General features: G+C 43.4%; 1 long non-coding RNA gene across 1 annotated transcript; it reads left to right on the top strand.

Moving 5' to 3' along the window:
• Window positions 1–1,066: 1,066 nt before the first annotated feature.
• Window positions 1,067–13,201, top strand: LOC140492354 (uncharacterized). Its single transcript, XR_011963539.1, has 5 exons — window positions 1,067–1,091; window positions 4,650–4,670; window positions 7,797–7,817; window positions 12,540–12,560; window positions 13,191–13,201. It is a non-coding gene; the product is annotated as an uncharacterized lncRNA (long non-coding RNA).
• Window positions 13,202–25,620: the final 12,419 nt, after the last annotated feature.

The raw sequence follows: 25,620 nt of genomic DNA, 5'->3' as shown, positions 1-25,620 counted from the left end.
AAACCAGTGACCTCTTCGGGCAGGATTTATACAGTAAATGGTAGGGCCCTGGGGAGTGTTGTCAAACAGAGAGACCAAGGGGTTCAGGTACATAGTTCAGTGAAAGTTGGGTCACATGTAGACAGGATGGTTAAGAAGGTGTTTGGTACGCTTGTATTCATTGCTCAGACAATGAGTATAGCATTTGGGACGTCATGTTGAGGTAGTACAGGATATTGATGAGGCCTCTTCTGGAGTACTGTGTCCAGTTCTGATTGCCCTGTTAGAGGACGGATATTATTAAACTGGAGAGATTTACCAGAGAGTTCCTGGGAAAGGAGGGTTTGTGTTATACGGAGAGGCTGGATAGGCAGGGACTTTTTTCACTCGAGTGTAGGAAGTTGAGAGGTGACCTTATAGAGGTTTATAAAGTCAAGAGGGGCATAGAAAAGGTGAATGGCAGATGGCTGTTCCCGAAGGTGGGGGACTTGAAGAGGCATATGTTTTGAATGTAACAGCAGAAAGATTTAAAAACGACATGAGGGGCAATTTTTTTACATAGAGAGTGGCTGGTGTGTGAAACCAACTTCCTGAGGAAGTGATGGATGCAGGTACAGGTACAGTGTTTAAATGACATTTGGATAAGTACATGAATAGGAAAGGGTTAGAGGGATATGGGCCAGGAGCGGGCAGATGGGACTAATTTCGGTTCAGATTATGTTTGGCATGAACTGGTGGCACGGAAGGCTCTGTTTCGGTGCTGGATGACTTGATAAATGAGTGCAAAGGGTGATGTTTGCAAACTGTGTAAACATTAATATATAAAGTATGAAGAAGGAGAAATGATTATATTTTACCTTCGTCTTTGGTGCATGAGAGTTAGATATTCAGCTGAGAATGGAGATGAGATGAATGAACTGAAACAAAAATAATTATAAAAGATAATGTTCATTAAATATTTGCAAAAGCAAAATTAATTAGTAATTAATGCAACACTGAATGTAGGAATTGCTGAGCTGATTATGCTGAAGGTGTAGATTCTGAATTCACTCTGTGCTGATACTGTTAACGTCCATTTCTCTGTCCCACAGGATCGGGTGGTTATGGAACAGGTACGCTCAATCAGTTTAATGATCGGTTTTACAAAATGACATTTGGAATAGTGGTTGCAATTCTGATCTCCCTCCTATCGGAAGGATGTTGTGAAACTTGGAATGGATTCAGAGAAGATTTAGGAGGATGTTGCCAGGGTTGGAGGGTTTGAGCTGTAGGGAGAGGCTGGATCAGCGTGGGCATTTTTCTCTGGAGCGTCGGAGGCTGAGGGGTGAACCTACAGAGGTTTATAAAACCATGAGGAGGATGGATAGGGTAAATGATCCTTTCTCTGGGGTGAGGGAGTCCAGAACTAGAGGGCATGGGTTTAGGGTGAGAGAGGAAAAATTCTAAAGGGACGTGAGGGGTAACATTTTCACGCAGAGGGTGGTGCATGCATGGAATGAACTGTCAGAGGAAGTGGTGGAGGCTGGTTCCAATTACACCATTTAAAAGGCATCTGGATGAGTATATGAATAGGAAGGGCTTAGAGGGATATGGGCCAGGTGTTGGCAAATGGGACGAGATTAGGTTACGATATCTGGTCAGCATGGACGTGATGGACCAAAGAGTCTGTTTCAGTGCTGTACATCTCTGTGACTCTGTGACCTAGGATGGACAGCTGATGTTAGCCATTGTCCCATTATCCAGCAATGTGGCATCCAATCTACGATTATAAAGAAGTAATGGAATGTACAACCTTCCTTTGAAATTAATAGTCGAGAGATTACATTTTATTAGCAGAGAGCACCCAACACAAAGATGTTCCCTAAACATTGTAATTAACAGGAAGTTCGATGGACCTTAGTAAGTAGGATGACAATAGCCTGGAAATCACAAGCTCTGACCTCTCACTTTGTGATTGCGATAAACTGGTGATGACGGTGGGAACAGTGGGTAGATGCTATCATAAACTCAATCTCCCCCACCAAACACTGCAAACGCAGGAATGAGGGAGAAGTCAAAATAGTACCCAATCATGAATGCAATTGTTTGAGATTACGCAGCAGCTCAGAGCATTAACATCAAATTAAATGGCTCGATCCCATGAATGAAGCCAAATCATAGAATACCCACAGTGTGCAAGCTGGCCATTCAGCCCACTGAGTCTACACAAACCCGCAGAACAGCAGCCCACCTATACACTCCTCATCCCTGTAATCCTTCATTTCCCCAAGAAACCCACAACTCCTGTACGTCCCTGGTCACTATGGGCAATTTCCTATGGCCAATCCACCCTAATCTGCACATTGTCGAATTGTGGGAGGGAACCCACGCAGACACAGTGAGAATGTGCAAACACCACACAGACAGTCACGCAAGGGTGGAATCATACCCTGGTCCCTAGTTCTGTGCGGCAGCAGTGCTAACCACTGAGCCACCATGCCTCCCCTCATAGTTCAAGTTGTAGGTCAACAGCCAAGTATATCACAAATATAAGATCATTCTATCCAAGTAGGGAGGGTCTGACGGTTTTGCCCTAGAATTGTTAACCAGAGCACACTGTAAAGTAGTTCCATTCGCTAGCTCAGTAAGGATAAACAAAATCTACAGCACTATCAATCCTGGCCTCAGTGAACACTTTAACATGTTCATTAAACAGCAGACAGCTCACTCAGTCATTGTCCCCGATGGGTCTGACCAAACGTATTGTCAAAGGGAACATGAATAAGTTGAAATGAAGCAAGTGTTAATGGCAAAATGTGTTAGTGATTGTGGATTGATGCCTTTTTGAAGGGGGCAGTATATAATTCTCATTTTGGTTTGATGGAAGATCATTAGATATAAATCTGAGAAGGTAGAATTATTCCTTTAGTGTTTGTTTTTAATGAGAGATGCACACACACCACTTATCATAATCTGAATGAACCAACTGTTGAAACAATTGTGTTGAATGTGTAAGTTCCCTGTTTGTTTTCTGCAATGTTCACTAACCCTCCCTGCTTCGGTACCTTTCACAGGAAAAGGTTATGGTACCACAGGTACGGTCTTTAATGTTAGAAACTGGTTTTAGAGATTACAGTGTTGTCTCGTCCCTCTTTGATCAAGTGAGGCAACTCCAACCAGAATGTTATAAATGTTTTCACTGAATGTACGAATTGCTGAACTGATTATGGTGATGGTGCAATAAACGATGTCAGTGAGAGACACACACAAATGTCACTGCATCAGAACCCAGAACGGTGGACAACTGTTCACCTGGGACAAAGTGGTAATGGGGGTGAAGTTCCTGCTCTTCAACTTACAGCAATGACAAGGGAAAAGGCTTTGATCAAACGTTGTAATTGATGGAGACCTTCAGCAGTCCCTGTGAAATATACTGACTGTAAATATATCAGATCCTGTCTGGGAAAGGCCACAGTGCAGCTCTCGAACTTTGAGATTGGAATAATACAGGGAGAACACTAACAGTGCTGGGTGAATATAGACAGTGGGATAACCCCCCCTCCACCAGTTAACCATATCACCCAGGATCCTTCAGCACCACCTCCCAAACCAGTGACCTCTGAGCTCAGGACTTATACAGTTAATGGTAGAGCCTTGGGGAGTACTGTAGAACAGAGAGACCGAGGGGTTCAGTTACATAGTTCAGTGAAGGTTGGGTCAAATGTAGACAGGATGGTTCAGAAGGTGTTTAGCATACTTGCCTTCATTGCTCAGACAATGAGTATAGGTATTGGGTTGTCATGCTGTACAGGACATTGGTGAGGCCTCTTCTGGAGTACTGTATCCAGTTCTGGTCGCCCTGTTATAGGGAGGAGATTATTAAACTGGAGAGAGATTTACCAGGATGTTGCTGGGATTGGAGGGATTGTGTTATAAGGAGAGCCTGGATATGCTGAGATTTTGTTTCACTCGAGTGTAGGAAGTTGAGCAGTGAGCTTATGGAGGTTTATAAAGTCGAGAGGGGCATCGATGAGGTGAATGGCAGGTGGCCTTTGCTGAGGGTGCGGGATCTGAAGAGGAGGGGCATATTTTTTCAATGTAACAGCGGAAAGATTTTAAAAAGACATCTGGGGCAATTTGTTTACACAGAGAGTGTCTGGTGTGTAGAACCAACTTCCTGATGAAGTGGTGGATGCAGGTACAGGTACAGCGTTTAAATGACATTTGGAGCTGTTCGTGAATAGGAAAGGGTTGGAGAGATATGGACCAGGAATAGGTGGGTGGGACTAATTTAGATTCGGATTATGTTTGGCATGGGCTGGTGGGACCGAAGGCTCTGTTTCAGTGCTGACTGACTCTATAAATGAGTGCAAAGGGTGATGTTTGCAAACTGTCTAATATATATCATTAATAATTAATATATAAAGTATGAAGAAGGAGACATGAGTATATTTTACCTTCCTCTTTAGCGCATGACAGTTAGATATTCAGCTGAGAACAGAGATGTGATGTATGAACTGAAACAAAAATAATTATAAATGGTATTGTTCATTACATTTTTGAAAGAGCAAAAGTAACTTGTCATTAATACAACACTGAATATAGGAATTGCTGAACTGATTATGCTGATGGTGTCGATTCTGAATTCACTCTGCGCTGATACTGTTAACATCAATTTCTCTGCCCCACAGGATCGGGTGGTTATGGAACAGGTACGCTCAATCAGTTTAATGATCGGTTTTACAAAATGGAGAAATGACATTTGGAAGAGTGATTGCAATTCTGGTCTCCCTCCTATCGGAAGGATGTTGCGAAACCTGGAAAGGATTCAGAGAAGATTTAGGAGGATGTTGCCAGGGTTGGAGGGTTTGAGCTGTAGGGAGAGGCTGGATCAGCGTGGGCATTTATCTCTGGAGCGTCGGAGGCTGAGGGGTGAACCTGCAGAGGTTTATAAAACCATGAGGAGGACGGATAGGGTAAATGATCCTTTCTCTGGGGTGAGGGAGTCCAGAACTAGAGGGCATGGGTTTAGGGTGAGAGAGGGAAAAGTCTAAAGGGACCTGAAGGGTAACATTTTCACGCAGAGAGTGGTGCATGCATGGAATGAACTGCCACAGGAAGTGGTGGAGGCTGGTTCCAATTATACAATTTAAAAGGGATCTGGATGAGTATATGAATAGGAAGGGCTTAGAGGGATATGGGCCAGTTGCTGGCAAATTGGTCGTGATTAAATTAGGATATCTGGTCGGCATTGACGGGTTGGACCGAAGGGTCTGTTTCCATGCTGTACATCTCTATGACATGAAGATGTTGCAGAAACTTTGTAATTAATGCTGCGTTCAGTGGACCTTAGTAAATACGATGACAGAATGCCCGAAATCACAATCTCTGACCTCTCACTTTGTGATTGCGATAAAGTAGTGACGATGGTGGGACAGTGGGTAAACTCGATCATAAACTCACTCTCCCTCCCCAAACACTGTAAAGGTAGGAATGAGGGAGAAGTCAAAATAGTGCCCGATCATGAATGCAATTGTTTGAGATTATGCAGCAGCTCAGAGCATTAACAGCAAATTAAAGGACTCGATCCCATGAGTGAAGCCGATTCTCTTGTACATTTACATAGTCGCTCGCTCTCTGGCTCTGTCTCTGCACTGCTGCTTTCTCTCTCTCTATCTCACTTTTCTTCACTCTCTCTCTCTCTCTCTCTCTCTTCCTCCCTCCCCGTCTCTCTGAATGGCCAGCTAGTCTGTCCCCTTGCCTTGGTCAAAGAGAGCAGTCTGCATGCAAACCCTGTTTTTATACCTTTTTGGATGGTTTGCTGGGAACTTTCTGTACTTCTGGCCAATCAGGGAGACGCACTTTACAGGTTGAAACATTTTGTCAATCCTTTGGATGTCAGTTTCTGTGTGTAGCAGGAACCAGTACCTTTTTGTCTGGGCCCTGCATTGCTTGGTGGGTAAGTTGTTGGGGGATATGTCTGTCCAAGATAACTGCTACCTTTACATTATGCTAATGGTATTAGCCCCCAGTGGCTGTGTTTTCACTCTCTCTGGTGTGTGGGTTTTGTGATTTCAGAGTTTTATTTGGCCAATGTACCCAGCATCCCTTGCTCCTTGGCCAAGTTAGCATCTATCTGTAATTTATCAGCTTGGAGTTGCTAGAAAGGACACACACTGAGCAATAAACAATGTCAGTGATAGACACACACAAATGTCACTGCATCAGAATCCTATGCATCAATGACTGTTCACCTGGGACAAAGTGATAATGGGGTGAAGTTCATGCACTTAAGCTTACAGCAATCACAAAATAAAAGGCTTTGATCAAACATTGTAATTGATGTAGCTGTTCAGCAGTCCCTGTGAAATATAATGACTGTAAATATCAAACCCTGTCTGGGAAAGGCTACAGTGAAGCTCTCTAACTTTGAGATTGGAATATTACAGGGAGGACACTGACTGTGCTGGGTGAATATAGACAGAGGGATAAACAACCCCCAGCTAACTAAATCACCCAGGATCCTTCAGCACCACCTTGCAAACCAGTGACCTCTTTGGGCAGGACTTATATAGTTAATGGTAGGGCCCTGGGGAGTGTTGTCAAACAGAAAGACCAAGGGGTTCAGGTACATAGTTCAGTGGAAGTTGGGTCACATGTAGACAGGATGGTTAAGAAGGTGTTTGGTACGCTTGTATTCATTGCTCAGACAATGAGTATAGCATTTGGGACGTCATGTTGAGGTAGTACAGGATATTGATGAGGCCTCTTCTGGAGTACTGTGTCCAGTTCTGATTGCCCTGTTATAGGACGGATATTATTAAACTGGACCACTGCAACGGACAGCTGGAACTGACAACCGGAAGCGGCAGATTCAAACCACTATAAATGCCGGAGGAAACATCACAGAAGCGCTTCACAGGAGGCTCCCAAGCACTGAGGATGTCACCTAGACAGGGGACGAAACGTCTGCAACACAAATTCCCAGCTCGGCGAACAGAACCACAACAACGAGCACCCGAACTACAAATCTCCTCACAAACTTTGATTAAACTGGAGAGATTTACCAGAGTGTTCCTGGGAAAGGAGGGTGTGCGTTATATGGAGAGGCTGGATAGGCAGGGACTTTTTTCACTCGAGTGTAGGAAGTTGAGAGGTGACCTTATAGAGGTTTATAAAGTCAAGAGGGGCATAGATAAGGTGAATGGCAGATGACTGTTCCCGAAGGTGAGGGACTTGAAGAGGCATATGTTTTGTATGTAACAACAGAAAGATTTAAAAATGACATGAGGGGCAATTTTTTTACATAGAGAGTGGCTGGTGTGTGAAACCAACTTCCTGAGGAAGTGGTGGATGCAGGTACAGGTACAGTGTTTAAATGACATTTGGATAAGTACATGAATAGGAAAGGGTTAGAGGGATATGGGCCAGGAGCGGGCAGATGGGACTAGTTTCGGTTCAGATTATGTTTGGCATGAACTGGTGGGACCGAAGGCTCTGTTTCGGTGCTGGATGACTTGATAAATGAGTGCAAAGGGTGATGTTTGCAAACTGTGTAAACATTAATATATAAGTATGAAGAAGGAGAAATGATTATATTTTACCTTCGTCTTTGGTGCATGAGAGTTAGATATTCAGCTGAGAATGGAGGTGAGATGAATGAACTGAAACAAAAATAATTATAAATGGTAATGTTCATTAAATATTTGTAAAAGCAAATTTAATTAGTAATTAATGCAACACTGAATGTAGGAATTGTTGAAGTGATTATGCTGAAGGTGTAGATTCTGAATTCACTCTGTGCTGATACTGTTAACGTCAATTTCTCTGTCCCACAGGATCGGATGGTTATGGAACAGGTACGCTCAATCAGTTTAATGATCAGTTTTACGAATTGCAGAAATGACATTTAGAATGTTGGGTGCAGTTCTGGCCTGAGAAGATTTCGAAGGATATTGCCAGGGTTGGAAGCTGAGTGGGCTGGGGTGTTTTTCTCTGGAGCGTCAGAGACTGAGGGGTGACCTTACAGAGATTTTTAAAATCATGAGGGGCATGGATAGGAGAAACAGACCAAGTTGTTTCCCTGGGGTGAGGGAGTCCTGAACTAGAGGACACAGGTTTAGGGTGAGAGGGGAACGATTTAAAAGGGATCTAAGGGGCATCTTTTTCACGCAGAGAGTGGTGCATTCATGGAACGAGCTGCCAAAGGAAGTGGTGGAGACTTGTACAATTGCAGCATTTAAGAAGCATCTCGATGAGTACATGAATAGGAAGGGTTTAGAGGGATATGAGCCATGTGCTGGCAAATGGGACTAGATTAGGTTACGATATCTGGTCAGCATTTGGGACATCGTGTTGAGGCTGTACAGGATATTGATGAGGCCTCTTCTGGAGTACTGTGTCCGGTTCTGATTGCCCTGTTATAGGACGGATATTATTAAACTGGACCACTGCAACGGACAGCTGGAACTGACAACCGGAAGCGGCAGATTCAAACCACTATAAATGCCGGAGGAAACATCACAGAAGCGCTTCACAGGAGGCTCCCAAGCACTGAGGATGTCACCTAGACAGGGGACGAAACGTCTGCAACACAAGTTCCCAGCTCGGCGAACAGAACCACAACAACGAGCATCCGAGCTACAAATCTTCTCACAAACTTCGGGACGGACTGAAGGGTCTGTTTCGGTGCTGTACATCTCTGTGACTCTATGACCTCAGACGGAGAGCAGCTGGTAGCCATTGTCCCATTCTCCTGCAATGTGGCATCTACTTTGTGGTTATAAAGAAGTAATGAATGAACAACCTTCCTTTGAAATTAATGGTCGAGAGATACATTTGATAGCAGAGAGCACATGACATAAAGATGTTCCCTAAACTTTGTAATTAACAGGAAGTTCAGTGGACCTTCGAAAATATGATGACAGAATGCCAGGAAACCACAAGAAATGCTATAGCCTCTCACTTTGTGATTGCGATAAACTGATGATGACGGTGGGAACAGTGGTTAAACTCGATCATAAACTCAATCTCCCCCACCAAACACTGCAAATGCAGGAATGAGGGAGAAGTCAAAATAGTGCCTAATCATTAATGCAATTGTTTGAGATTATGCAGCAGCTCAGAGCATTAATATCAAATTAAATGGCTCGATCCCATGAATGAAGCCAAATCATAGAATACCCACAGTGTGCAAGCTGGCCATTCAGCCCATTGAGTCTACACAATCCCTCAGAACAGCAGCCCACCTATACACTCCTCATCCCCATAATCCCTCATTTCCCCTAGCAAACCTACACAGCCTGTACATCCCTGGTCACTATGGACAATTTCCCATGGCCAATCCAGCCTAATCTGCACATTGTTGAATTGTGGGAGGGAACCCACCCAGACACGGACAGAATGTGCAAACTCCACACAGACAGTCACCCGAGGGTGAAATCAAACCCTGGTCCCTAGTCCTGGGAGGAACAGTGCTAACCACTGATCCAGCATGCCACCCCACATAGTTCAAGTTGTAGTTCGATAGCCAAGTATATCACAAAAATAAGGTCATTCTATCCAAGCAGGGAAGTTCTGAAGGTTTTGCCTTAGAATTTGGGGCGGCACGGTGGCACAGTGGTTAGCACTGCTGCCTCACAGCGCTAGAGACCTGGGTTCATTTCCCGCCTCAGGTGACTCTCTGTGTGGAGAAGGAGCGTCGCTCTGAAAGCTCGTGTGCTTCCAATTAAATCTGTTGGACTATAATCTGGTGTAGCCTTTTACATTATGCTAATGTCACTAGCTCCCTGCAGCTGTGTTTGCACTCTGTCTGCTGTATGGGTTTTGTGATTTCAGAGTTTTACTTGACCAATGTACCCAGCATCCTTTGCTCTTTGGCCAAGTGAGCATCTATCTGTGATTCATCAGCCAGGAAGCTGCTACAAGGGACAGGGACTGAGCAATAAACGATGTCAGTGAGAGACACACACAAATGTCACTGCATCAGAACCCTGCTCATGGACAACTGTTCACCTGGGGCAAAGTGATAATGGGGTGAAGTTCCTGCCCTTCAACCTACAGCAATCACAAGAGAAAAGGCTTTGATCAAATGTTGTAATTGATGCAGACCTTCAGCAGTTCCTGTGAAATATAGTGACTGTAAATATATCAGACCCTGTCTGGGAAAGGCCACAGTGCTGCTCTCGAACTTTGAGATTGGAATAATACAGGGAGGACACTGACAATGTTGGGTGAATAGAGACAGTGGGAAAATGCGCATTACAAGGAGAGGCTGGATAGGCTGGGACTTTTTTCACTAGAGTCCAGGATGTTGAGAGTTGACCTCATACTTGTTTATAAAGTCAAGAGGGGCAGAAATAAAGTGAATGACAGGTGGCTTTTCGCTCGGGTGGGGGATTTGAAGACTAGGCGCCACAATTTTAAAGTGACAGGAAAATGATTTTAAAAAAAACATGAGGGGCATTTCTTTTGTACAGAGAGTGGTTTGTGGGTGAAACCAACTTCCTGAGGAAGTGGTGGATGCAGGTACAGGTACAGCGTTGAAACGACATTTGGATAAGTCCATGAATAGGAAAGGGTTAGAGGGATATGGGCTAGGAGCGGGCAAGTGGGACTGGTTCAGATTGTGATTGTGTTCGGCACGGACTTGTGGGACCAAGCATCTGTTTCGGTGCTGGATAAATGAGTGCAAAGGGCGATGTTTGCAAAATGTGTCAACATTAAAATATAAAGTATGAAGAAGGAGAAATGATTATATTTTACCTTCGTCTTTGGTGCATGAGACTTAGATATCGAGCTGAAGATCGAGGTAAGAGGAATGAATTAAAACAAAAATAATTATAAATGGTAATGTTAATTAACTGTTTTAAGCGCAAAATTAATTAGTAATTAATGCAACACTGAAAGTAGGAATTGCTGAACTGATTATGCTGATGGTGTAGATTCTGAATTCACTCTGTGCTGATATCGTCAATGAGGTACACTCATTCAATTTGAAGATCAGTTTTACAAAATCAAGAAATGACATTTGGAATATTGGGTGCAGTTCTGATCTCCATCCTATCAGAAAGATGTTGTGAAACTTAGAAAGATTCAGAGAAGATGTAGAAGGATGTTGCCAGGGTTGGAGGGTTTGAGCTATGGGGAGAGGCTGAATACGTTGGGGCTGTATTCCTTGGAGCGTCATAGGCTGAGGGGTGACCTTACAGAGGTTTATAAAATCATGAGGGTTATGGATAGGGTGATGGGTCTTTTCCTAGAGGTGGGGGAGTCCAGAACTAGAGTTCACAGGTTTGGGTGAGAGGGGAAACGTTTAAAAGGGACCTAAGGGGCATCTTTTTCACGCAGAACGTGGTGCATGTATAGAATGGTCTACCAGAGAAAGTGATGGAGAATGGTACAATTACAACATTTAAAAGGCATCTGGATGAGTACTTGAATAGGAAGGGTTTGGGGGGATATTGGCCAAGTGCTGGCACATGAGATGAGATTAGATTAGGATATTATAGAATCCCTAAATTGTGGAAGCTGACCAATCGGCCCATCGACTCCACAAAGAGTAGCCCACCAAGACCCATACCATCCCCATAACCCTGGCTAACACAAAGAACCTGTACATTCCCGGATATTATGGGCAGTTTCCCATGATCAATCCGCGCTCATCTGCACATTGTCGAATTGGGGGAGACACGGGGAAGAATGTGCAAACTCCACACTGACTGTCACCCAAGGCTGGAATTGAACTCAGGTCCCTAGTCCTGGGAGGAGCAGTGCGAACCACTGAGCCACCATGCCTCCCCTCTTAGCTCAGGTTATAGGTCAATACTCAAGCATATCACAAATATAATACAATTCTATCCAAGCAGGGAAGCTTTGACGGTTTCACCCGAGAATTGTTAACCAGAGCACACTGTAACGTATTTCCATTCGCTAGCTCAGTAAGGATAAACAAAATCTACAGCACTACCAATCCTGACCTCAGTGAACACTTTAACATGTTCATTAAACAGCAGACAGCTCACTCAGTCATTGTCCCCGATGGGTCTGACCAAACATATTGCTAAAGGGAACATGAATAAGTTGAAATGAAGCAAGTGTTAATGGCAAAATGTGTATGTGATTGTGGATTGATGCCTTTTTGAAGGGGGTGTATATAATTCTCATTTTGGTTTGATGGAAGATCATTAGATATAAATCTGAGAAGGTAGAATTATTCCTTTAGTGTTTGTTTTTAATGAGAGATGCACACACACAATTTATAATAATCTGAATTGTTGGGACAATTGTGTTGAATGTGTAAGTTCCCTGTTTGTTTTCTGCAATGTTCACTAACCCTCCCTGCTTCGGTACCTTCCACAGGAAAAGGTTATGGTACCACAGGTACGGTCTTTAATGTTAGAAACTGGTTTTAGAGATTACTGTGTTGTCTCGTCCCTCTTTGATCAGGTGAGGCAACTCCAACCAGAATATTATAAATGTTTTCACTGAATGTACAAATTGCTGAGCTGATTATGCTGAAGGTGTAGATTCTGAATTCACTCTGTGCTGATACTGTCAACGTCAATTTCTCTGTCCCACAGGATCGGGTGGTTATGGAACAGGTACGCTGATTAAGTTTAATGATCGGTTTTACAAAATGGAGAAATGACATTTGGAATGTTGGGTGCAATTCTGGTCTCATTCCTAAACTCGATCATAAACTCACTCTCCCTCCCCAAACACTGCAAATGCAGGAATGAGGGAGTAGTCAAAATAGTGCCCAATCAGTAATACAATTGTTTGAGATTATGTAGCAGCTCAGAGCATTAGCATCAAATTAAGTGGCTCAATCCAACGAGTGAAGCCAAATCATAGATCCCCTACAGTGTGGACCCTGGACATTCAGCCCATCAAGTCCACAGATACCTTCCAAAGAACAGACCACGTAGACCCACCCCATTCCTGGAACCCTGCCTAACCCACTGAGCATGTTAATCCCTGGTCACTATGGGCAATTTCCCATGGCCAATCCACCTTAATCTGCACATCGTTGGATTGTGGGAGGATACTCACACAGACACAGGGAGAATGTGCAAACTCCACACAGACAGTCGCCTGAGGCTGGAATCGAACCCACGTTCCTAGTCCAAGTTCCGAATCTGAATGAACCAACTGTCGAAACAATTGTGTTGAACCTGTAAGTTAATTTTCTGCAATGTTCATTAACCCTCTGTGCTTTGTACCTTCCACAGGAAAAGGCCATGGTACTACAGGTACGGTCTTTAATATTATAAACTGGTTTTAGAGATTACTGTGTTATCCAGACCCTCCTTAATCAAGTGAGACAACTCTGACCAGAATGTTGTGAATGTTTTCTCCCAGGTGTCCCACAATATTTAAGTAGTCAAATCACAGTGAACACAAGCCGTTGCCAATGCAAAACAGTCCCAAATTTATGACGAAACAAGTTACAATGACCTATAATGCTAAACTTACTCTCTCTCTCATCCCATTCGGCCCCTTGAGGTTACAAAACTTCCCAAGTGTCTCGTAGATTTACGCAGTCACTTGGTCTCTGGCTCTGTCTCTGCACTGCTGCTGTCTCTCTTCCTCACTCTCTATCTCTCTCTTCATCTCTCTATGTCTCTATTCCTCTCTGTCTCTGTCTCTCTCTTCATCTCTCTATCGCTCTTCCTCTCTTCCTCTCTCTTCATCTCCCTATCTCTGTCTGAATAGCCAGCTGGTCTCTTCCCCCTTGCCATGCTGGTCTCCTCAGAAGGTCTAAGAGAGTGCAAGAGGGCAAGCTGGAGATGAACCCTGTTTTTATACCTTTTTGGATGGTTTGCTGGGAGCATTCTGTAGTTCTGGCCAATCAGGGAGATGCACTTAACAGTTTGAAACATTCCAGGAGAAAGTGAGGACTGCAGAAGCTGGAGATCAGAGCTGAAAATGTGTTGCTGGAAAAGCGCAGCAGGTCAGGCAGCATCCAAGGAGCAGGAGAATCCTTGGATGCTGCCTGACCTGCTGCGCTTTTCCAGCAACACATTGTCAGTTTGAAACATTGTCAATCATTTGGATATCAGTTTCTATGTGTAGCAGGAGCCAGTACCTTTCTGTCTGGGCCCTGTATTGTTTGGTGGGTAAGTTGTTGGGGGATATGTCTGTCCAGGATAACTGCTGCCTTTTACATTATGCTTAATGTCACTAGCCTGCACTCCCTCACAGACTTAAGACACTCTACACTCACTACACTCTCTCTCACACTCACAACCCCCAACCCAGACACACACACACACACAGACAAAGACCCACATGCACACATATATTTTGTGGGGTGAATTTGTACTTGCAGAGTTACATTGTACTTTGCTCAAAAACTGCATGCATTCATGTAAAACTCTATAATCTCACTTTTTAGATTAGAATCAATCTAAACATCATGGCATAGACAGAGAACACAGGGGGCTAACACCTTCAACATATTGTCTAGCTATCACCATTGTTAACAGCTAACCCGAGCATGCAACTTTTAAAAACAAGGTTTTGTGATTTACACGTGAAAGAAGTGAAACTATCGTGGTATTCAAACAGATGAAAGACTCAACAGACAATCAAGGTATTTGTCAATGTATAATTTCAGTTACATCACACTGTAAATGTTTGCTATAAATTCTAGGTCTTAGGATTGAGTCCTCCACTATCACCTGATGAAGGAGCGTTGCTCCAAAAGCTAGTGTGCTTCCAATTAAACCTGTTGGACTATAACCCTGGTGTTGTGTGATTTTTAACTTTGTACACCCCAGTCCAACACCGGCATTTCCAAATCATCAGCCCTCTGCTAGTGTGTGTGTGAACTCTGTTTGGTGTGTGGATTTTGTGATTTCAGAGATTTACTTGGCCAATGTACCCAGCATCCCTTGCTATTTGGCCAAGTTAGCATCTATCTGTGATTTATCAACCGGGAGGCTGCTACAAAGGACACACACTGAGTAATAAACAATGTTAATGAGAGACACACACAAATATCACTGCATCAGAATCCTAAACATGGACAACTGTTTGCCTAGGACTAAGTGATAATGGGGTGAAGTTCCTGCTCTTCAACTTACAGCAGTCACAAAAGAAAAGTCTTTGATCAAACATTGTAATTGATGGAGACGTTTAGCAATCCCTGTGAAATATAGTGACTGTAAATATTAAACCCTGTCTGGGAAAGTGCTGCTCTCGAACTTTGAGATTGGAATAATACAGGGAGAGGCTCGATTGGCTGGGACTTTTTCACTCAAGTGTAGGATATTGAGAGGCGACCTTATAGAGGTTTATAAAGTCATGAGGGGCATAAATAAGGTGAATGGCAGGTGTTTTTTTTTCCCTTGGGTGAGGGATTTGAAGACTAGGAGGGTACAGTTTTATAGGAACAGGAGAATGATGTAAAAAAGATATGAGGGCGATTTTTTTTTACACAGAGAGTGGCTGGTGCGTGAAACAAACTTGCTGAGGAAGTGGTGGACGCAGGTACAGGTACAGCGTTTAAAAGATATTTGGGGAAGTACATAAATAGGAAAGGGTTGGAGGGATATTGGCCAAGTGCTGGCAAATGGGACGAGATTAGGTTCGGATATCTGGTTGGCATGGACACATTGGACTGAAGAGTCTGTTTCCATGCTGTACATCTCTATGACTCTGTGACATAGAATGGAGAGCTGATGTTAGCCATTGTCCCATTATCCTGAAATGTGACATCTACTCTGTGGTTACAAAGAAGTAATGGAATGTACAACCTTCCTTAAAAATTAATGGTTGAGAGATACATTTGATAGCAGAGAGCACATGACATCAAGATGTTGCAGAAACTTTATAATTAACGGTACGTATAGTGGGCCTTAATAAATACGATGACAGTAGCCCGATAATCACAAGCTCTGACCTCTGACTTTGTGATTGCGATAAACTGATGATGACGGTGGGGGCAGTGGGTAAACTCTATCATAAACTCAATCTCCCTCCCCAAAGTCTGCAAACGTAGGAATGAGGGAGAAGTCAAAATAGTGCTCAATCATTAATGAAATTGTTTGAGATTATGTAGCAGCTCAGAGCATTAACATTAAATTAAATGTCTCTATCCCATGAGTGAAGCCAAATCATAGATTCCCTACAGTGTGGAAGCTGGCCATTCTGCCCATTGATCCACACATACCCTCAGAAGAGGATCCCACCCATACTGACCCCATCCCCGTAATCCCGCACTTCCCCAGGCTAACCCACCGAGCCTGTACATCCCTGAACACGATTTCCCATGGCCAATCCACCCTAATTTGCACATTATTGAATTGTGGGAGGAAACCCATGCAGACACAGAGTGAATGTGCAAACTCCACAGAGAGAGTCACCGAAGGGTGGAATCGAACCCAGGTCCCTAGTCCTGGGAGGCAGCAGTGCTAACCACTGAGCCAACATGCCTCCCTTCATAGATCAAGTTCTAGGTCATATTACCCAGGATTCTTCAGCACTACGTCCCAAACCAATGACCTTTTCGGGCAGGACTTACACAGTTAATGGTAGGACCTTGGGGAGTGCTGTTGAATAGAGAGACCTAGGGGTTCAGGTACATAGTTCAGTGAAAGTTGGGTCACATGTAGTCAGGATGGTTAAGAAGGTGTTTAACATGCTTGCATTCATTGCTCAGACAATGAGTATAGGCATCGGGACGTCATGTTGAGTTTGAACAAGACGTTGGTGAGGCCTCTTTTGGAGTGCTGTGTCCAGTTCTGGTCGACCTGTTATAGGAAGGATATCAATAAACTGGAGAGATTTACCAGAAGGTTGCTGGGAATGGAGGGTTTGCGTTATAAGGAGACGCTGGATAGGCTGGGACTTTTTTCACTCTCGTGTAAGTAGTTGAGAGGTGACCTCATAGAGGGTTATAAAGCCATGAAGAGCATAGATAATGTGAATGGCAGGTGGCTTTCCCCGAGGGTGGGGGATTTTAAGACTAGGGGCATATTTCTAAAATAACAGCAGAAAGATTTAACAAAGACATGAGGGGGCAAATTTTTTTGATGCAGAGAGTGGTTTGTGTGTGAAATGAACTTCCCGAGGAAGTGATGGATACAGGTACAGGTACAGTGTTTAAAAGATATTTGGAGAAGTACATGAATAGGAAAGGGTTGGAGGGGTATGGGGCAGGAGCAGGCAAGTGGGACTAATTTAGATTCAGATTATGTTTCACACGGACTGATTGGACCAAAAGCTCTGTTTCTGTGCTGTATGACTCGATAGGTAAGTGCAAAGGGTGATGTTTGCAAACTGTGTAAACATTAATATATAGAGCATGAAGAAGGAAAATGATTATATTTTACCTTCCTCTTTGCTGCATGAAAGTTAGATATTCAGCTGAGAACAGAAGGTGAGATGAATGAATGGAAACAAAAATAATTATAAATGGTAATGTTCATTCAATGTTTTAAAGAGCAAACTTCATTTGTAATTAATACAACACTGAATTGCTGAACTGATTATGCTGAAGGTGTAAATTCACTCTGCTCTGATACTGTTAACATCAATTTCTCTGTCCCACAGGATCGGGTGGTTATGGAACAGGTATGCTCATTCAGTTTAATGATCAGTTTTACAAAACGAAGGAATGACTTTTGGAACATTGGTTGCTATTCAGGTTTTCCTCCCATTGGAAGGATGTTGTGAAACTTGAAAGGGTTCAGAAAAGATTTCCAATGATTTTGCCAGGGTTGGAGGGTTTGAGCTGTCATCATCGTCGTTTCAAACCCTCAAAGTCAAGAATGACGGTCTTCACTCTGTTGATATATTTACGGGCTCTCAATGGTCTTTGAGTGGTTTGAGCTATAGGGAAGAGGCTGAATAGGCTAGGGCTGTTTTCCCTGGAGAGTCGGAGGCTGAGAGGTGACCTTACAGAGTTTATAAAATCATGAGGGGCATGGATAGGGTAAGTGGCCTTTTCTCTGGGGTGAAGGAGTCCTGAACTAGAGGGCACGGGTTTAGGGTGAGAAGGGAAAAACGTTAAAGGGACCTAAGGGGCAACATTTTCTTGCAGAGAGTGGAACATGTATGGAACCAGCTGCCAGAGGAAGTGGTGGAGGCTGGTACAATGACAACATTTAAAAGGCATCTGGATGGGTACATGAAGAGGAAGGGTTTCAAGGGATATCGGCTCAGTTCTGGCAAATGGGACGAGATTAGGTTCGGATATCTGGTTGGCATGGACACATTGGACTGAAGAGTCTGTTTCCATGCTGTACATCTCTATGACTCTGTGACATAGAATGGAGAGCTGATGTTAGCCATGGTCCCATTATCCTGAAATGTGACATCTACTCTGTGGTTACAAAGAAGTAATGGGATGTACAACCTTCCTTAAAAATTAATGGTTGAGAGATACATTTGATAGCAGAGAGCACATGACATAAAGATGTTGCAGAAACTTTGTAATTAACGGTACGTATAGTGGGTCTTAGTAAATACGATGACAGTAGCCCGATAATCACAACCTCTGACCTCTGACTTTGTGATTGCGATAAACTGATGATGACGGTGGGGACAGTGGGTAAACTCTATCATAAACTCAATCTCCCTCCCCAAAGTCTGCAAACGTAGGAATGAGGGAGAAGTCAAAAGAGTGCTCAATCATTAATGAAATTGTTTGAGATTATGTAGCGGCTCAGAGCATTAACATTAAATTAAATGTCTCTATCCCATGAGTGAAGCCAAATCATAGACTCCCTACAGTGTGGAAGCTAGCCATTCTGCCCATTGATCCACACATACCCTCAGAAGAGGATCCCACCCATTCTGACCCCATACCCGTAATCCCGCACTTCCCCAGGCTAACCCACCGAGCCTGTACATCCCTGAACACGATTTCCCATGGCCAATCCACCCTAATTTGCACATCATTGAATTGTGGGAGGAAACCCATGCAGACACAGAGTGAATGTGCAAACTCCACAGAGAGAGTCACCGAAGGGTGGAATTGAACCCAGTCCCTGGTCCTGGGAGGCAGCAGTGCTAACCACTGAGCCAACATGCCTCCCTTCATAGATCAAGTTATAGGTCATATTACCCAGGATTCTTCAGCACTACGTCCCAAACCAATGACCTTTTTGGGCAGGACTTACACAGTTAATGGTAGGACCTTGGGGAGTGCTGTTGAATAGAGAGACCTAGGGGTTCAGGTACATATTTCAGTGAAAGTTGGGTTACATGTAGTCAGGATGGTTAAAAAGGTGTTTAACACGCTTGCATTCATTGCTCAGACAATGAGTATAGGTATTGGGACGTCATGTTGAGTTTGAACAAGACGTTGGTGAGGTCTGTTTTGGAGTGCTGTGTCCAGTTCTGGTCGCCCTGTTATAGGAAGGATATCAATAAACTGGAGAGATTTACCAGAAGGTTGCTGGGAATGGAGGGTTTGCGTTATATGGAGACGCTGGATAGGCTGGGACTTTTTTCACTCTAGTGTAAGTAGTTGAGAGGTGACCTCATAGAGGGTTATAAAGCCATGAAGAGCATAGATAATGTGAATGGCAGGTGGCTTTCCCCGAGGGTGGGGGATTTTAAGACTAGGGGCATATTTCTAAAATAACAGCAGAAAGATTTAACAAAGACATGAGGGGGCAAATTTTTTTGATGCAGAAAGTGGTTTGTGTGTGAAATGAACTTCCCGAGGTAGTGATGGATACAGGTACAGGTACAGTGTTTAAAAGATATTTGGAGAAGTACATGAATAGGAAAGGGTTGGAGGGGTATGGGGCAGGAGCAGGCAAGTGGGACTAATTTAGATTCAGATTATGTTTCACACGGACTGATTGGACCAAAAGCTCTGTTTCTGTGCTGTATGACTCGATAGGTAAGTGCAAAGGGTGATGTTTGCAAACTGTGTAAACATTAATATATAGAGCATGAAGAAGGAAAATGACTATATTTTACCTTCCTCTTTGGTGCATGAGAGTTAGATATTCAGCTGAGAACAGAAGGTGAGATGAATGAATGGAAACAAAAATAATTATAAATGGTAATGTTCATTCAATGTTTTAAAGAGCAAACTTCATTTGTAATTAATACAACACTGAATTGCTGAACTGATTATGCTGAAGGTGTAAATTCACTCTGCTCTGATACTGTTAACATCAATTTCTCTGTCCCACAGGATCGGGTGGTTATGGAACAGGTATGCTCATTCAGTTTCATGATCAGTTTTACAAAACGAAGGAATGACTTTTGGAACATTGGTTGCTATTCAGGTTTTCCTCCCATTGGAAGGATGTTGTGAAACTTGAAAGGGTTCAGAAAAGATTTCCAATGATTTTGCCAGGGTTGGAGGGTTTGAGCTGTCATCATCGTCGTTTCAAACCCTCAAAGTCAAGAATGACGGTCTTCACTCTGTTGATATATTTACGGGCTCTCAATGGTCTTTGAGTGGTTTGAGCTATAGGGAAGAGGCTGAATAGGCTAGGGCTGTTTTCCCTGGAGAGTCGGAGGCTGAGAGGTGACCTTCCAGAGTTTATAAAATCATGAGGGGCATGGATAGGGTAAGTGGCCTTTTGTCTGGGGTGAAGGAGTCCTGAACTAGAGGGCACGGGTTTAGGGTGAGAAGGGAAAAACGTTAAAGGGACCTAAGGGGCAACATTTTCTTGCAGAGAGTGGTACATGTATGGAACCAGCTGCCAGAGGAAGTGGTGGAGGCTGGTACAATGACAACATTTAAAAGGCATCTGGATGGGTACATGAATAGGAAGGGTTACAAGGGATATTGGCTCAGTTCTGGCAAATGGGACGAGATTAGGTTCGGATATCTGGTTGGCATGGACACATTGGACTGAAGAGTCTGTTTCCATGCTGTACATCTCTATGACTCTGTGACATAGAATGGAGAGCTGATGTTAGCCATGGTCCCATTATCCTGAAATGTGACATCTACTCTGTGGTTACAAAGAAGTAATGGGATGTACAACCTTCCTTAAAAATTAATGGTTGAGAGATACATTTGATAGCAGAGAGCACATGACATAAAGATGTTGCAGAAACTTTGTAATTAACGGTACGTATAGTGGGCCTTAGTAAATACGATGACAGTAGCCCGATAATCACAACCTCTGACCTCTGACTTTGTGATTGCGATAAACTGATGATGACGGTGGGGACAGTGGGTAAACTCTATCATAAACTCAATCTCCCTCCCCAAAGTCTGCAAACGTAGGAATGAGGGAGAAGTCAAAAGAGTGCTCAATCATTAATGAAATTGTTTGAGATTATGTAGCGGCTCAGAGCATTAACATTAAATTAAATGTCTCTATCCCATGAGTGAAGCCAAATCATAGACTCCCTACAGTGTGGAAGCTAGCCATTCTGCCCATTGATCCACACATACCCTCAGAAGAGGATCCCACCCATTCTGACCCCATACCCGTAATCCCGCACTTCCCCAGGCTAACCCACCGAGCCTGTACATCCCTGAACACGATTTCCCATGGCCAATCCACCCTAATTTGCACATCATAGAATTGTGGGAGGAAACCCATGCAGACACAGAGTGAATGTGCAAACTCCACAGAGAGAGTCACCGAAGGGTGGAATTGAACCCAGTCCCTGGTCCTGGGAGGCAGCAGTGCTAACCACTGAGCCAACATGCCTCCCTTCATAGATCAAGTTATAGGTCATATTACCCAGGATTCTTCAGCACTACGTCCCAAACCAGTGACCTTTTTGGGCAGGACTTACACAGTTAATGGTAGGACCTTGGGGAGTGCTGTTGAATAGAGAGACCTAGGGGTTCAGGTACATATTTCAGTGAAAGTTGGGTTACATGTAGTCAGGATGGTTAAAAAGGTGTTTAACCCGCTTGCATTCATTGCTCAGACAATGAGTATAGGTATTGGGACGTCATGTTGAGTTTGAACAAGACGTTGGTGAGGTCTGTTTTGGAGTGCTGTGTCCAGTTCTGGTCGCCCTGTTATAGGAAGGATATCAATAAACTGGAGAGATTTACCAGAAGGTTGCTGGGAATGGAGGGTTTGCGTTATAAGGAGACGCTGGATAGGCTGGGACTTTTTTCACTCTAGTGTAAGTAGTTGAGAGGTGACCTCATAGAGGGTTATAAAGCCATGAAGAGCATAGATAATGTGAATGGCAGGTGGCTTTCCCCGAGGGTGGGGGATTTTAAGACTAGGGGCATATTTCTAAAATAACAGCAGAAAGATTTAACAAAGACATGAGGGGGCAAATTTTTTTGATGCAGAGAGTGGTTTGTGTGTGAAATGAACTTCCCGAGGTAGTGATGGATACAGGTACAGGTACAGTGTTTAAAAGATATTTGGAGAAGTACATGAATAGGAAAGGGTTGGAGGGGTATGGGGCAGGAGCAGGCAAGTGGGACTAATTTAGATTCAGATTATGTTTCACACGGACTGATTGGACCAAAAGCTCTGTTTCTGTGCTGTATGACTCGATAGGTAAGTGCAAAGGGTGATGTTTGCAAACTGTGTAAACATTAATATATAGAGCATGAAGAAGGAAAATGATTATATTTTACCTTCCTCTTTGGTGCATGAGAGTTAGATATTCAGCTGAGAACAGAAGGTGAGATGAATGAATGGAAACAAAAATAATTATAAATGGTAATGTTCATTCAATGTTTTAAAGAGCAAACTTCATTTGTAATTAATACAACACTGAATTGCTGAACTGATTATGCTGAAGGTGTAAATTCACTCTGCTCTGATACTGTTAACATCAATTTCTCTGTCCCACAGGATCGGGTGGTTATGGAACAGGTATGCTCATTCAGTTTCATGATCAGTTTTACAAAACGAAGGAATGACTTTTGGAACATTGGTTGCTATTCCGGTTTTCCTCCCATTGGAAGGATGTTGTGAAACTTGAAAGGGTTCAGAAAAGATTTCCAATGATTTTGCCAGGGTTGGAGGGTTTGAGCTGTCATCATCGTCGTTTCAAACCCTCAAAGTCAAGAATGACGGTCTTCACTCTGTTGATATATTTACGGGCTCTCAATGGTCTTTGAGTGGTTTGAGCTATAGGGAAGAGGCTGAATAGGCTAGGGCTGTTTTCCCTGGAGAGTCGGAGGCTGAGAGGTGACCTTACAGAGTTTATAAAATCATGAGGGGCATGGATAGGGTAAGTGGCCTTTTCTCTGGGGTGAAGGAGTCCTGAACTAGAGGGCACGGGTTTAGGGTGAGAAGGGAAAAACGTTAAAGGGACCTAAGGGGCAACATTTTCTTGCAGAGAGTGGTACATGTATGGAACCAGCTGCCAGAGGAAGTGGTGGAGGCTGGTACAATGACAACATTTAAAAGGCATCTGGATGGGTACATGAATAGGAAGGGTTTCAAGGGATATCGGCTCAGTTCTGGCAAATGGGACGAGATTAGGTTCGGATATCTGGTTGGCATGGACACATTGGACTGAAGAGTCTGTTTCCATGCTGTACATCTCTATGACTCTGTGACATAGAATGGAGAGCTGATGTTAGCCATGGTCCCATTATCCTGAAATGTGACATCTACTCTGTGGTTACAAAGAAGTAATGGGATGTACAACCTTCCTTAAAAATTAATGGTTGAGAGATACATTTGATAGCAGAGAGCACATGACATAAAGATGTTGCAGAAACTTTGTAATTAACGGTACGTATAGTGGGCCTTAGTAAATACGATGACAGTAGCCCGATAATCACAACCTCTGACCTCTGACTTTGTGATTGCGATAAACTGATGATGACGGTGGGGACAGTGGGTAAACTCTATCATAAACTCAATCTCCCTCCCCAAAGTCTGCAAACGTAGGAATGAGGGAGAAGTCAAAAGAGTGCTCAATCATTAATGAAATTGTTTGAGATTATGTAGCGGCTCAGAGCATTAACATTAAATTAAATGTCTCTATCCCATGAGTGAAGCCAAATCATAGACTCCCTACAGTGTGGAAGCTAGCCATTCTGCCCATTGATCCACACATACCCTCAGAAGAGGATCCCACCCATTCTGACCCCATACCCGTAATCCCGCACTTCCCCAGGCTAACCCACCGAGCCTGTACATCCCTGAACACGATTTCCCATGGCCAATCCACCCTAATTTGCACATCATTGAATTGTGGGAGGAAACCCATGCAGACACAGAGTGAATGTGCAAACTCCACAGAGAGAGTCACCGAAGGGTGGAATTGAACCCAGTCCCTAGTCCTGGGAGGCAGCAGTGCTAACCACTGAGCCAACATGCCTCCCTTCATAGATCAAGTTATAGGTCATATTACCCAGGATTCTTCAGCACTACGTCCCAAACCAGTGACCTTTTTGGGCAGGACTTACACAGTTAATGGTAGGACCTTGGGGAGTGCTGTTGAATAGAGAGACCTAGGGGTTCAGGTACATATTTCAGTGAAAGTTGGGTTACATGTAGTCAGGATGGTTAAAAAGGTGTTTAACACGCTTGCATTCATTGCTCAGACAATGAGTATAGGTATTGGGACATCATGTTGAGTTTGAACAAGACGTTGGTGAGGTCTGTTTTGGAGTGCTGTGTCCAGTTCTGGTCGCCCTGTTATAGGAAGGATATCAATAAACTGGAGAGATTTACCAGAAGGTTGCTGGGAATGGAGGGTTTGCGTTATAAGGAGACGCTGGATAGGCTGGGACTTTTTTCACTCTAGTGTAAGTAGTTGAGAGGTGACCTCATAGAGGGTTATAAAGCCATGAAGAGTATAGATAATGTGAATGGCAGGTGGCTTTCCCCGAGGGTGGGGGATTTTAAGACTAGGGGCATATTTCTAAAATAACAGCAGAAAGATTTAACAAAGACATGATGGGGCAAATTTTTTTGATGCAGAAAGTGGTTTGTGTGTGAAACGAACTTCCTGAGGAAGTGATGGATGCAGGTACAGGTACAGTGTTTAAAAGATATTTGGATAAGTCCAGGAATAGGAAAGGGTTGGAGGGGTATGGGACAGGAGCAGGCAAGTGGGACTAATTTAGATTCAGATTATGTTTCACACGGACTAGTTGGACCAAAAGCTCTGTTTCTGTGCTGTATGACTCGATAGGTAAGTGCAAAGGGTGATCTTTGCAAACTGTGTAAACATTAATATATAGAGCATGAAGAAGGAAAATGATTATATTTTACCTTCCTCTTTGGTGCATGAGAGTTAGATATTCAGCTGAGAACAGAAGGTGAGATGAATGAATGGAAACAAAAATAATTATAAATGGTAATGTTCATTCAATGTTTTAAAGAGCAAACTTCATTTGTAATTAATACAACACTGAATTGCTGAACTGATTATGCTGAAGGTGTAAATTCACTCTGCTCTGATACTGTTAACATCAATTTCTCTGTCCCACAGGATCGGGTGGTTATGGAACAGGTATGCTCATTCAGTTTAATGATCAGTTTTACAAAACGAAGGAATGACTTTTGGAACATTGGTTGCTATTCAGGTTTTCCTCCCATTGGAAGGATGTTGTGAAACTTGAAAGGGTTCAGAAAAGATTTCCAATGATTTTGCCAGGGTTGGAGGGTTTGAGCTGTCATCATCGTCGTTTCAAACCCTCACAGTCAAGAATGATGGTCTTCACTCTGTTGATATATTTACGGGCTCTCAATGGTCTTTGAGTGGTTTGAGCTATAGGGAAGAGGCTGA

This window comes from Chiloscyllium punctatum, chromosome 21 (genome assembly GCF_047496795.1).
Source record: "Chiloscyllium punctatum isolate Juve2018m chromosome 21, sChiPun1.3, whole genome shotgun sequence".
NCBI lineage: Eukaryota > Metazoa > Chordata > Chondrichthyes > Orectolobiformes > Hemiscylliidae > Chiloscyllium > Chiloscyllium punctatum.
Note: the sequence above shows the minus strand (reverse complement) of the source record. Positions and strands in the feature narration are given on the sequence as shown.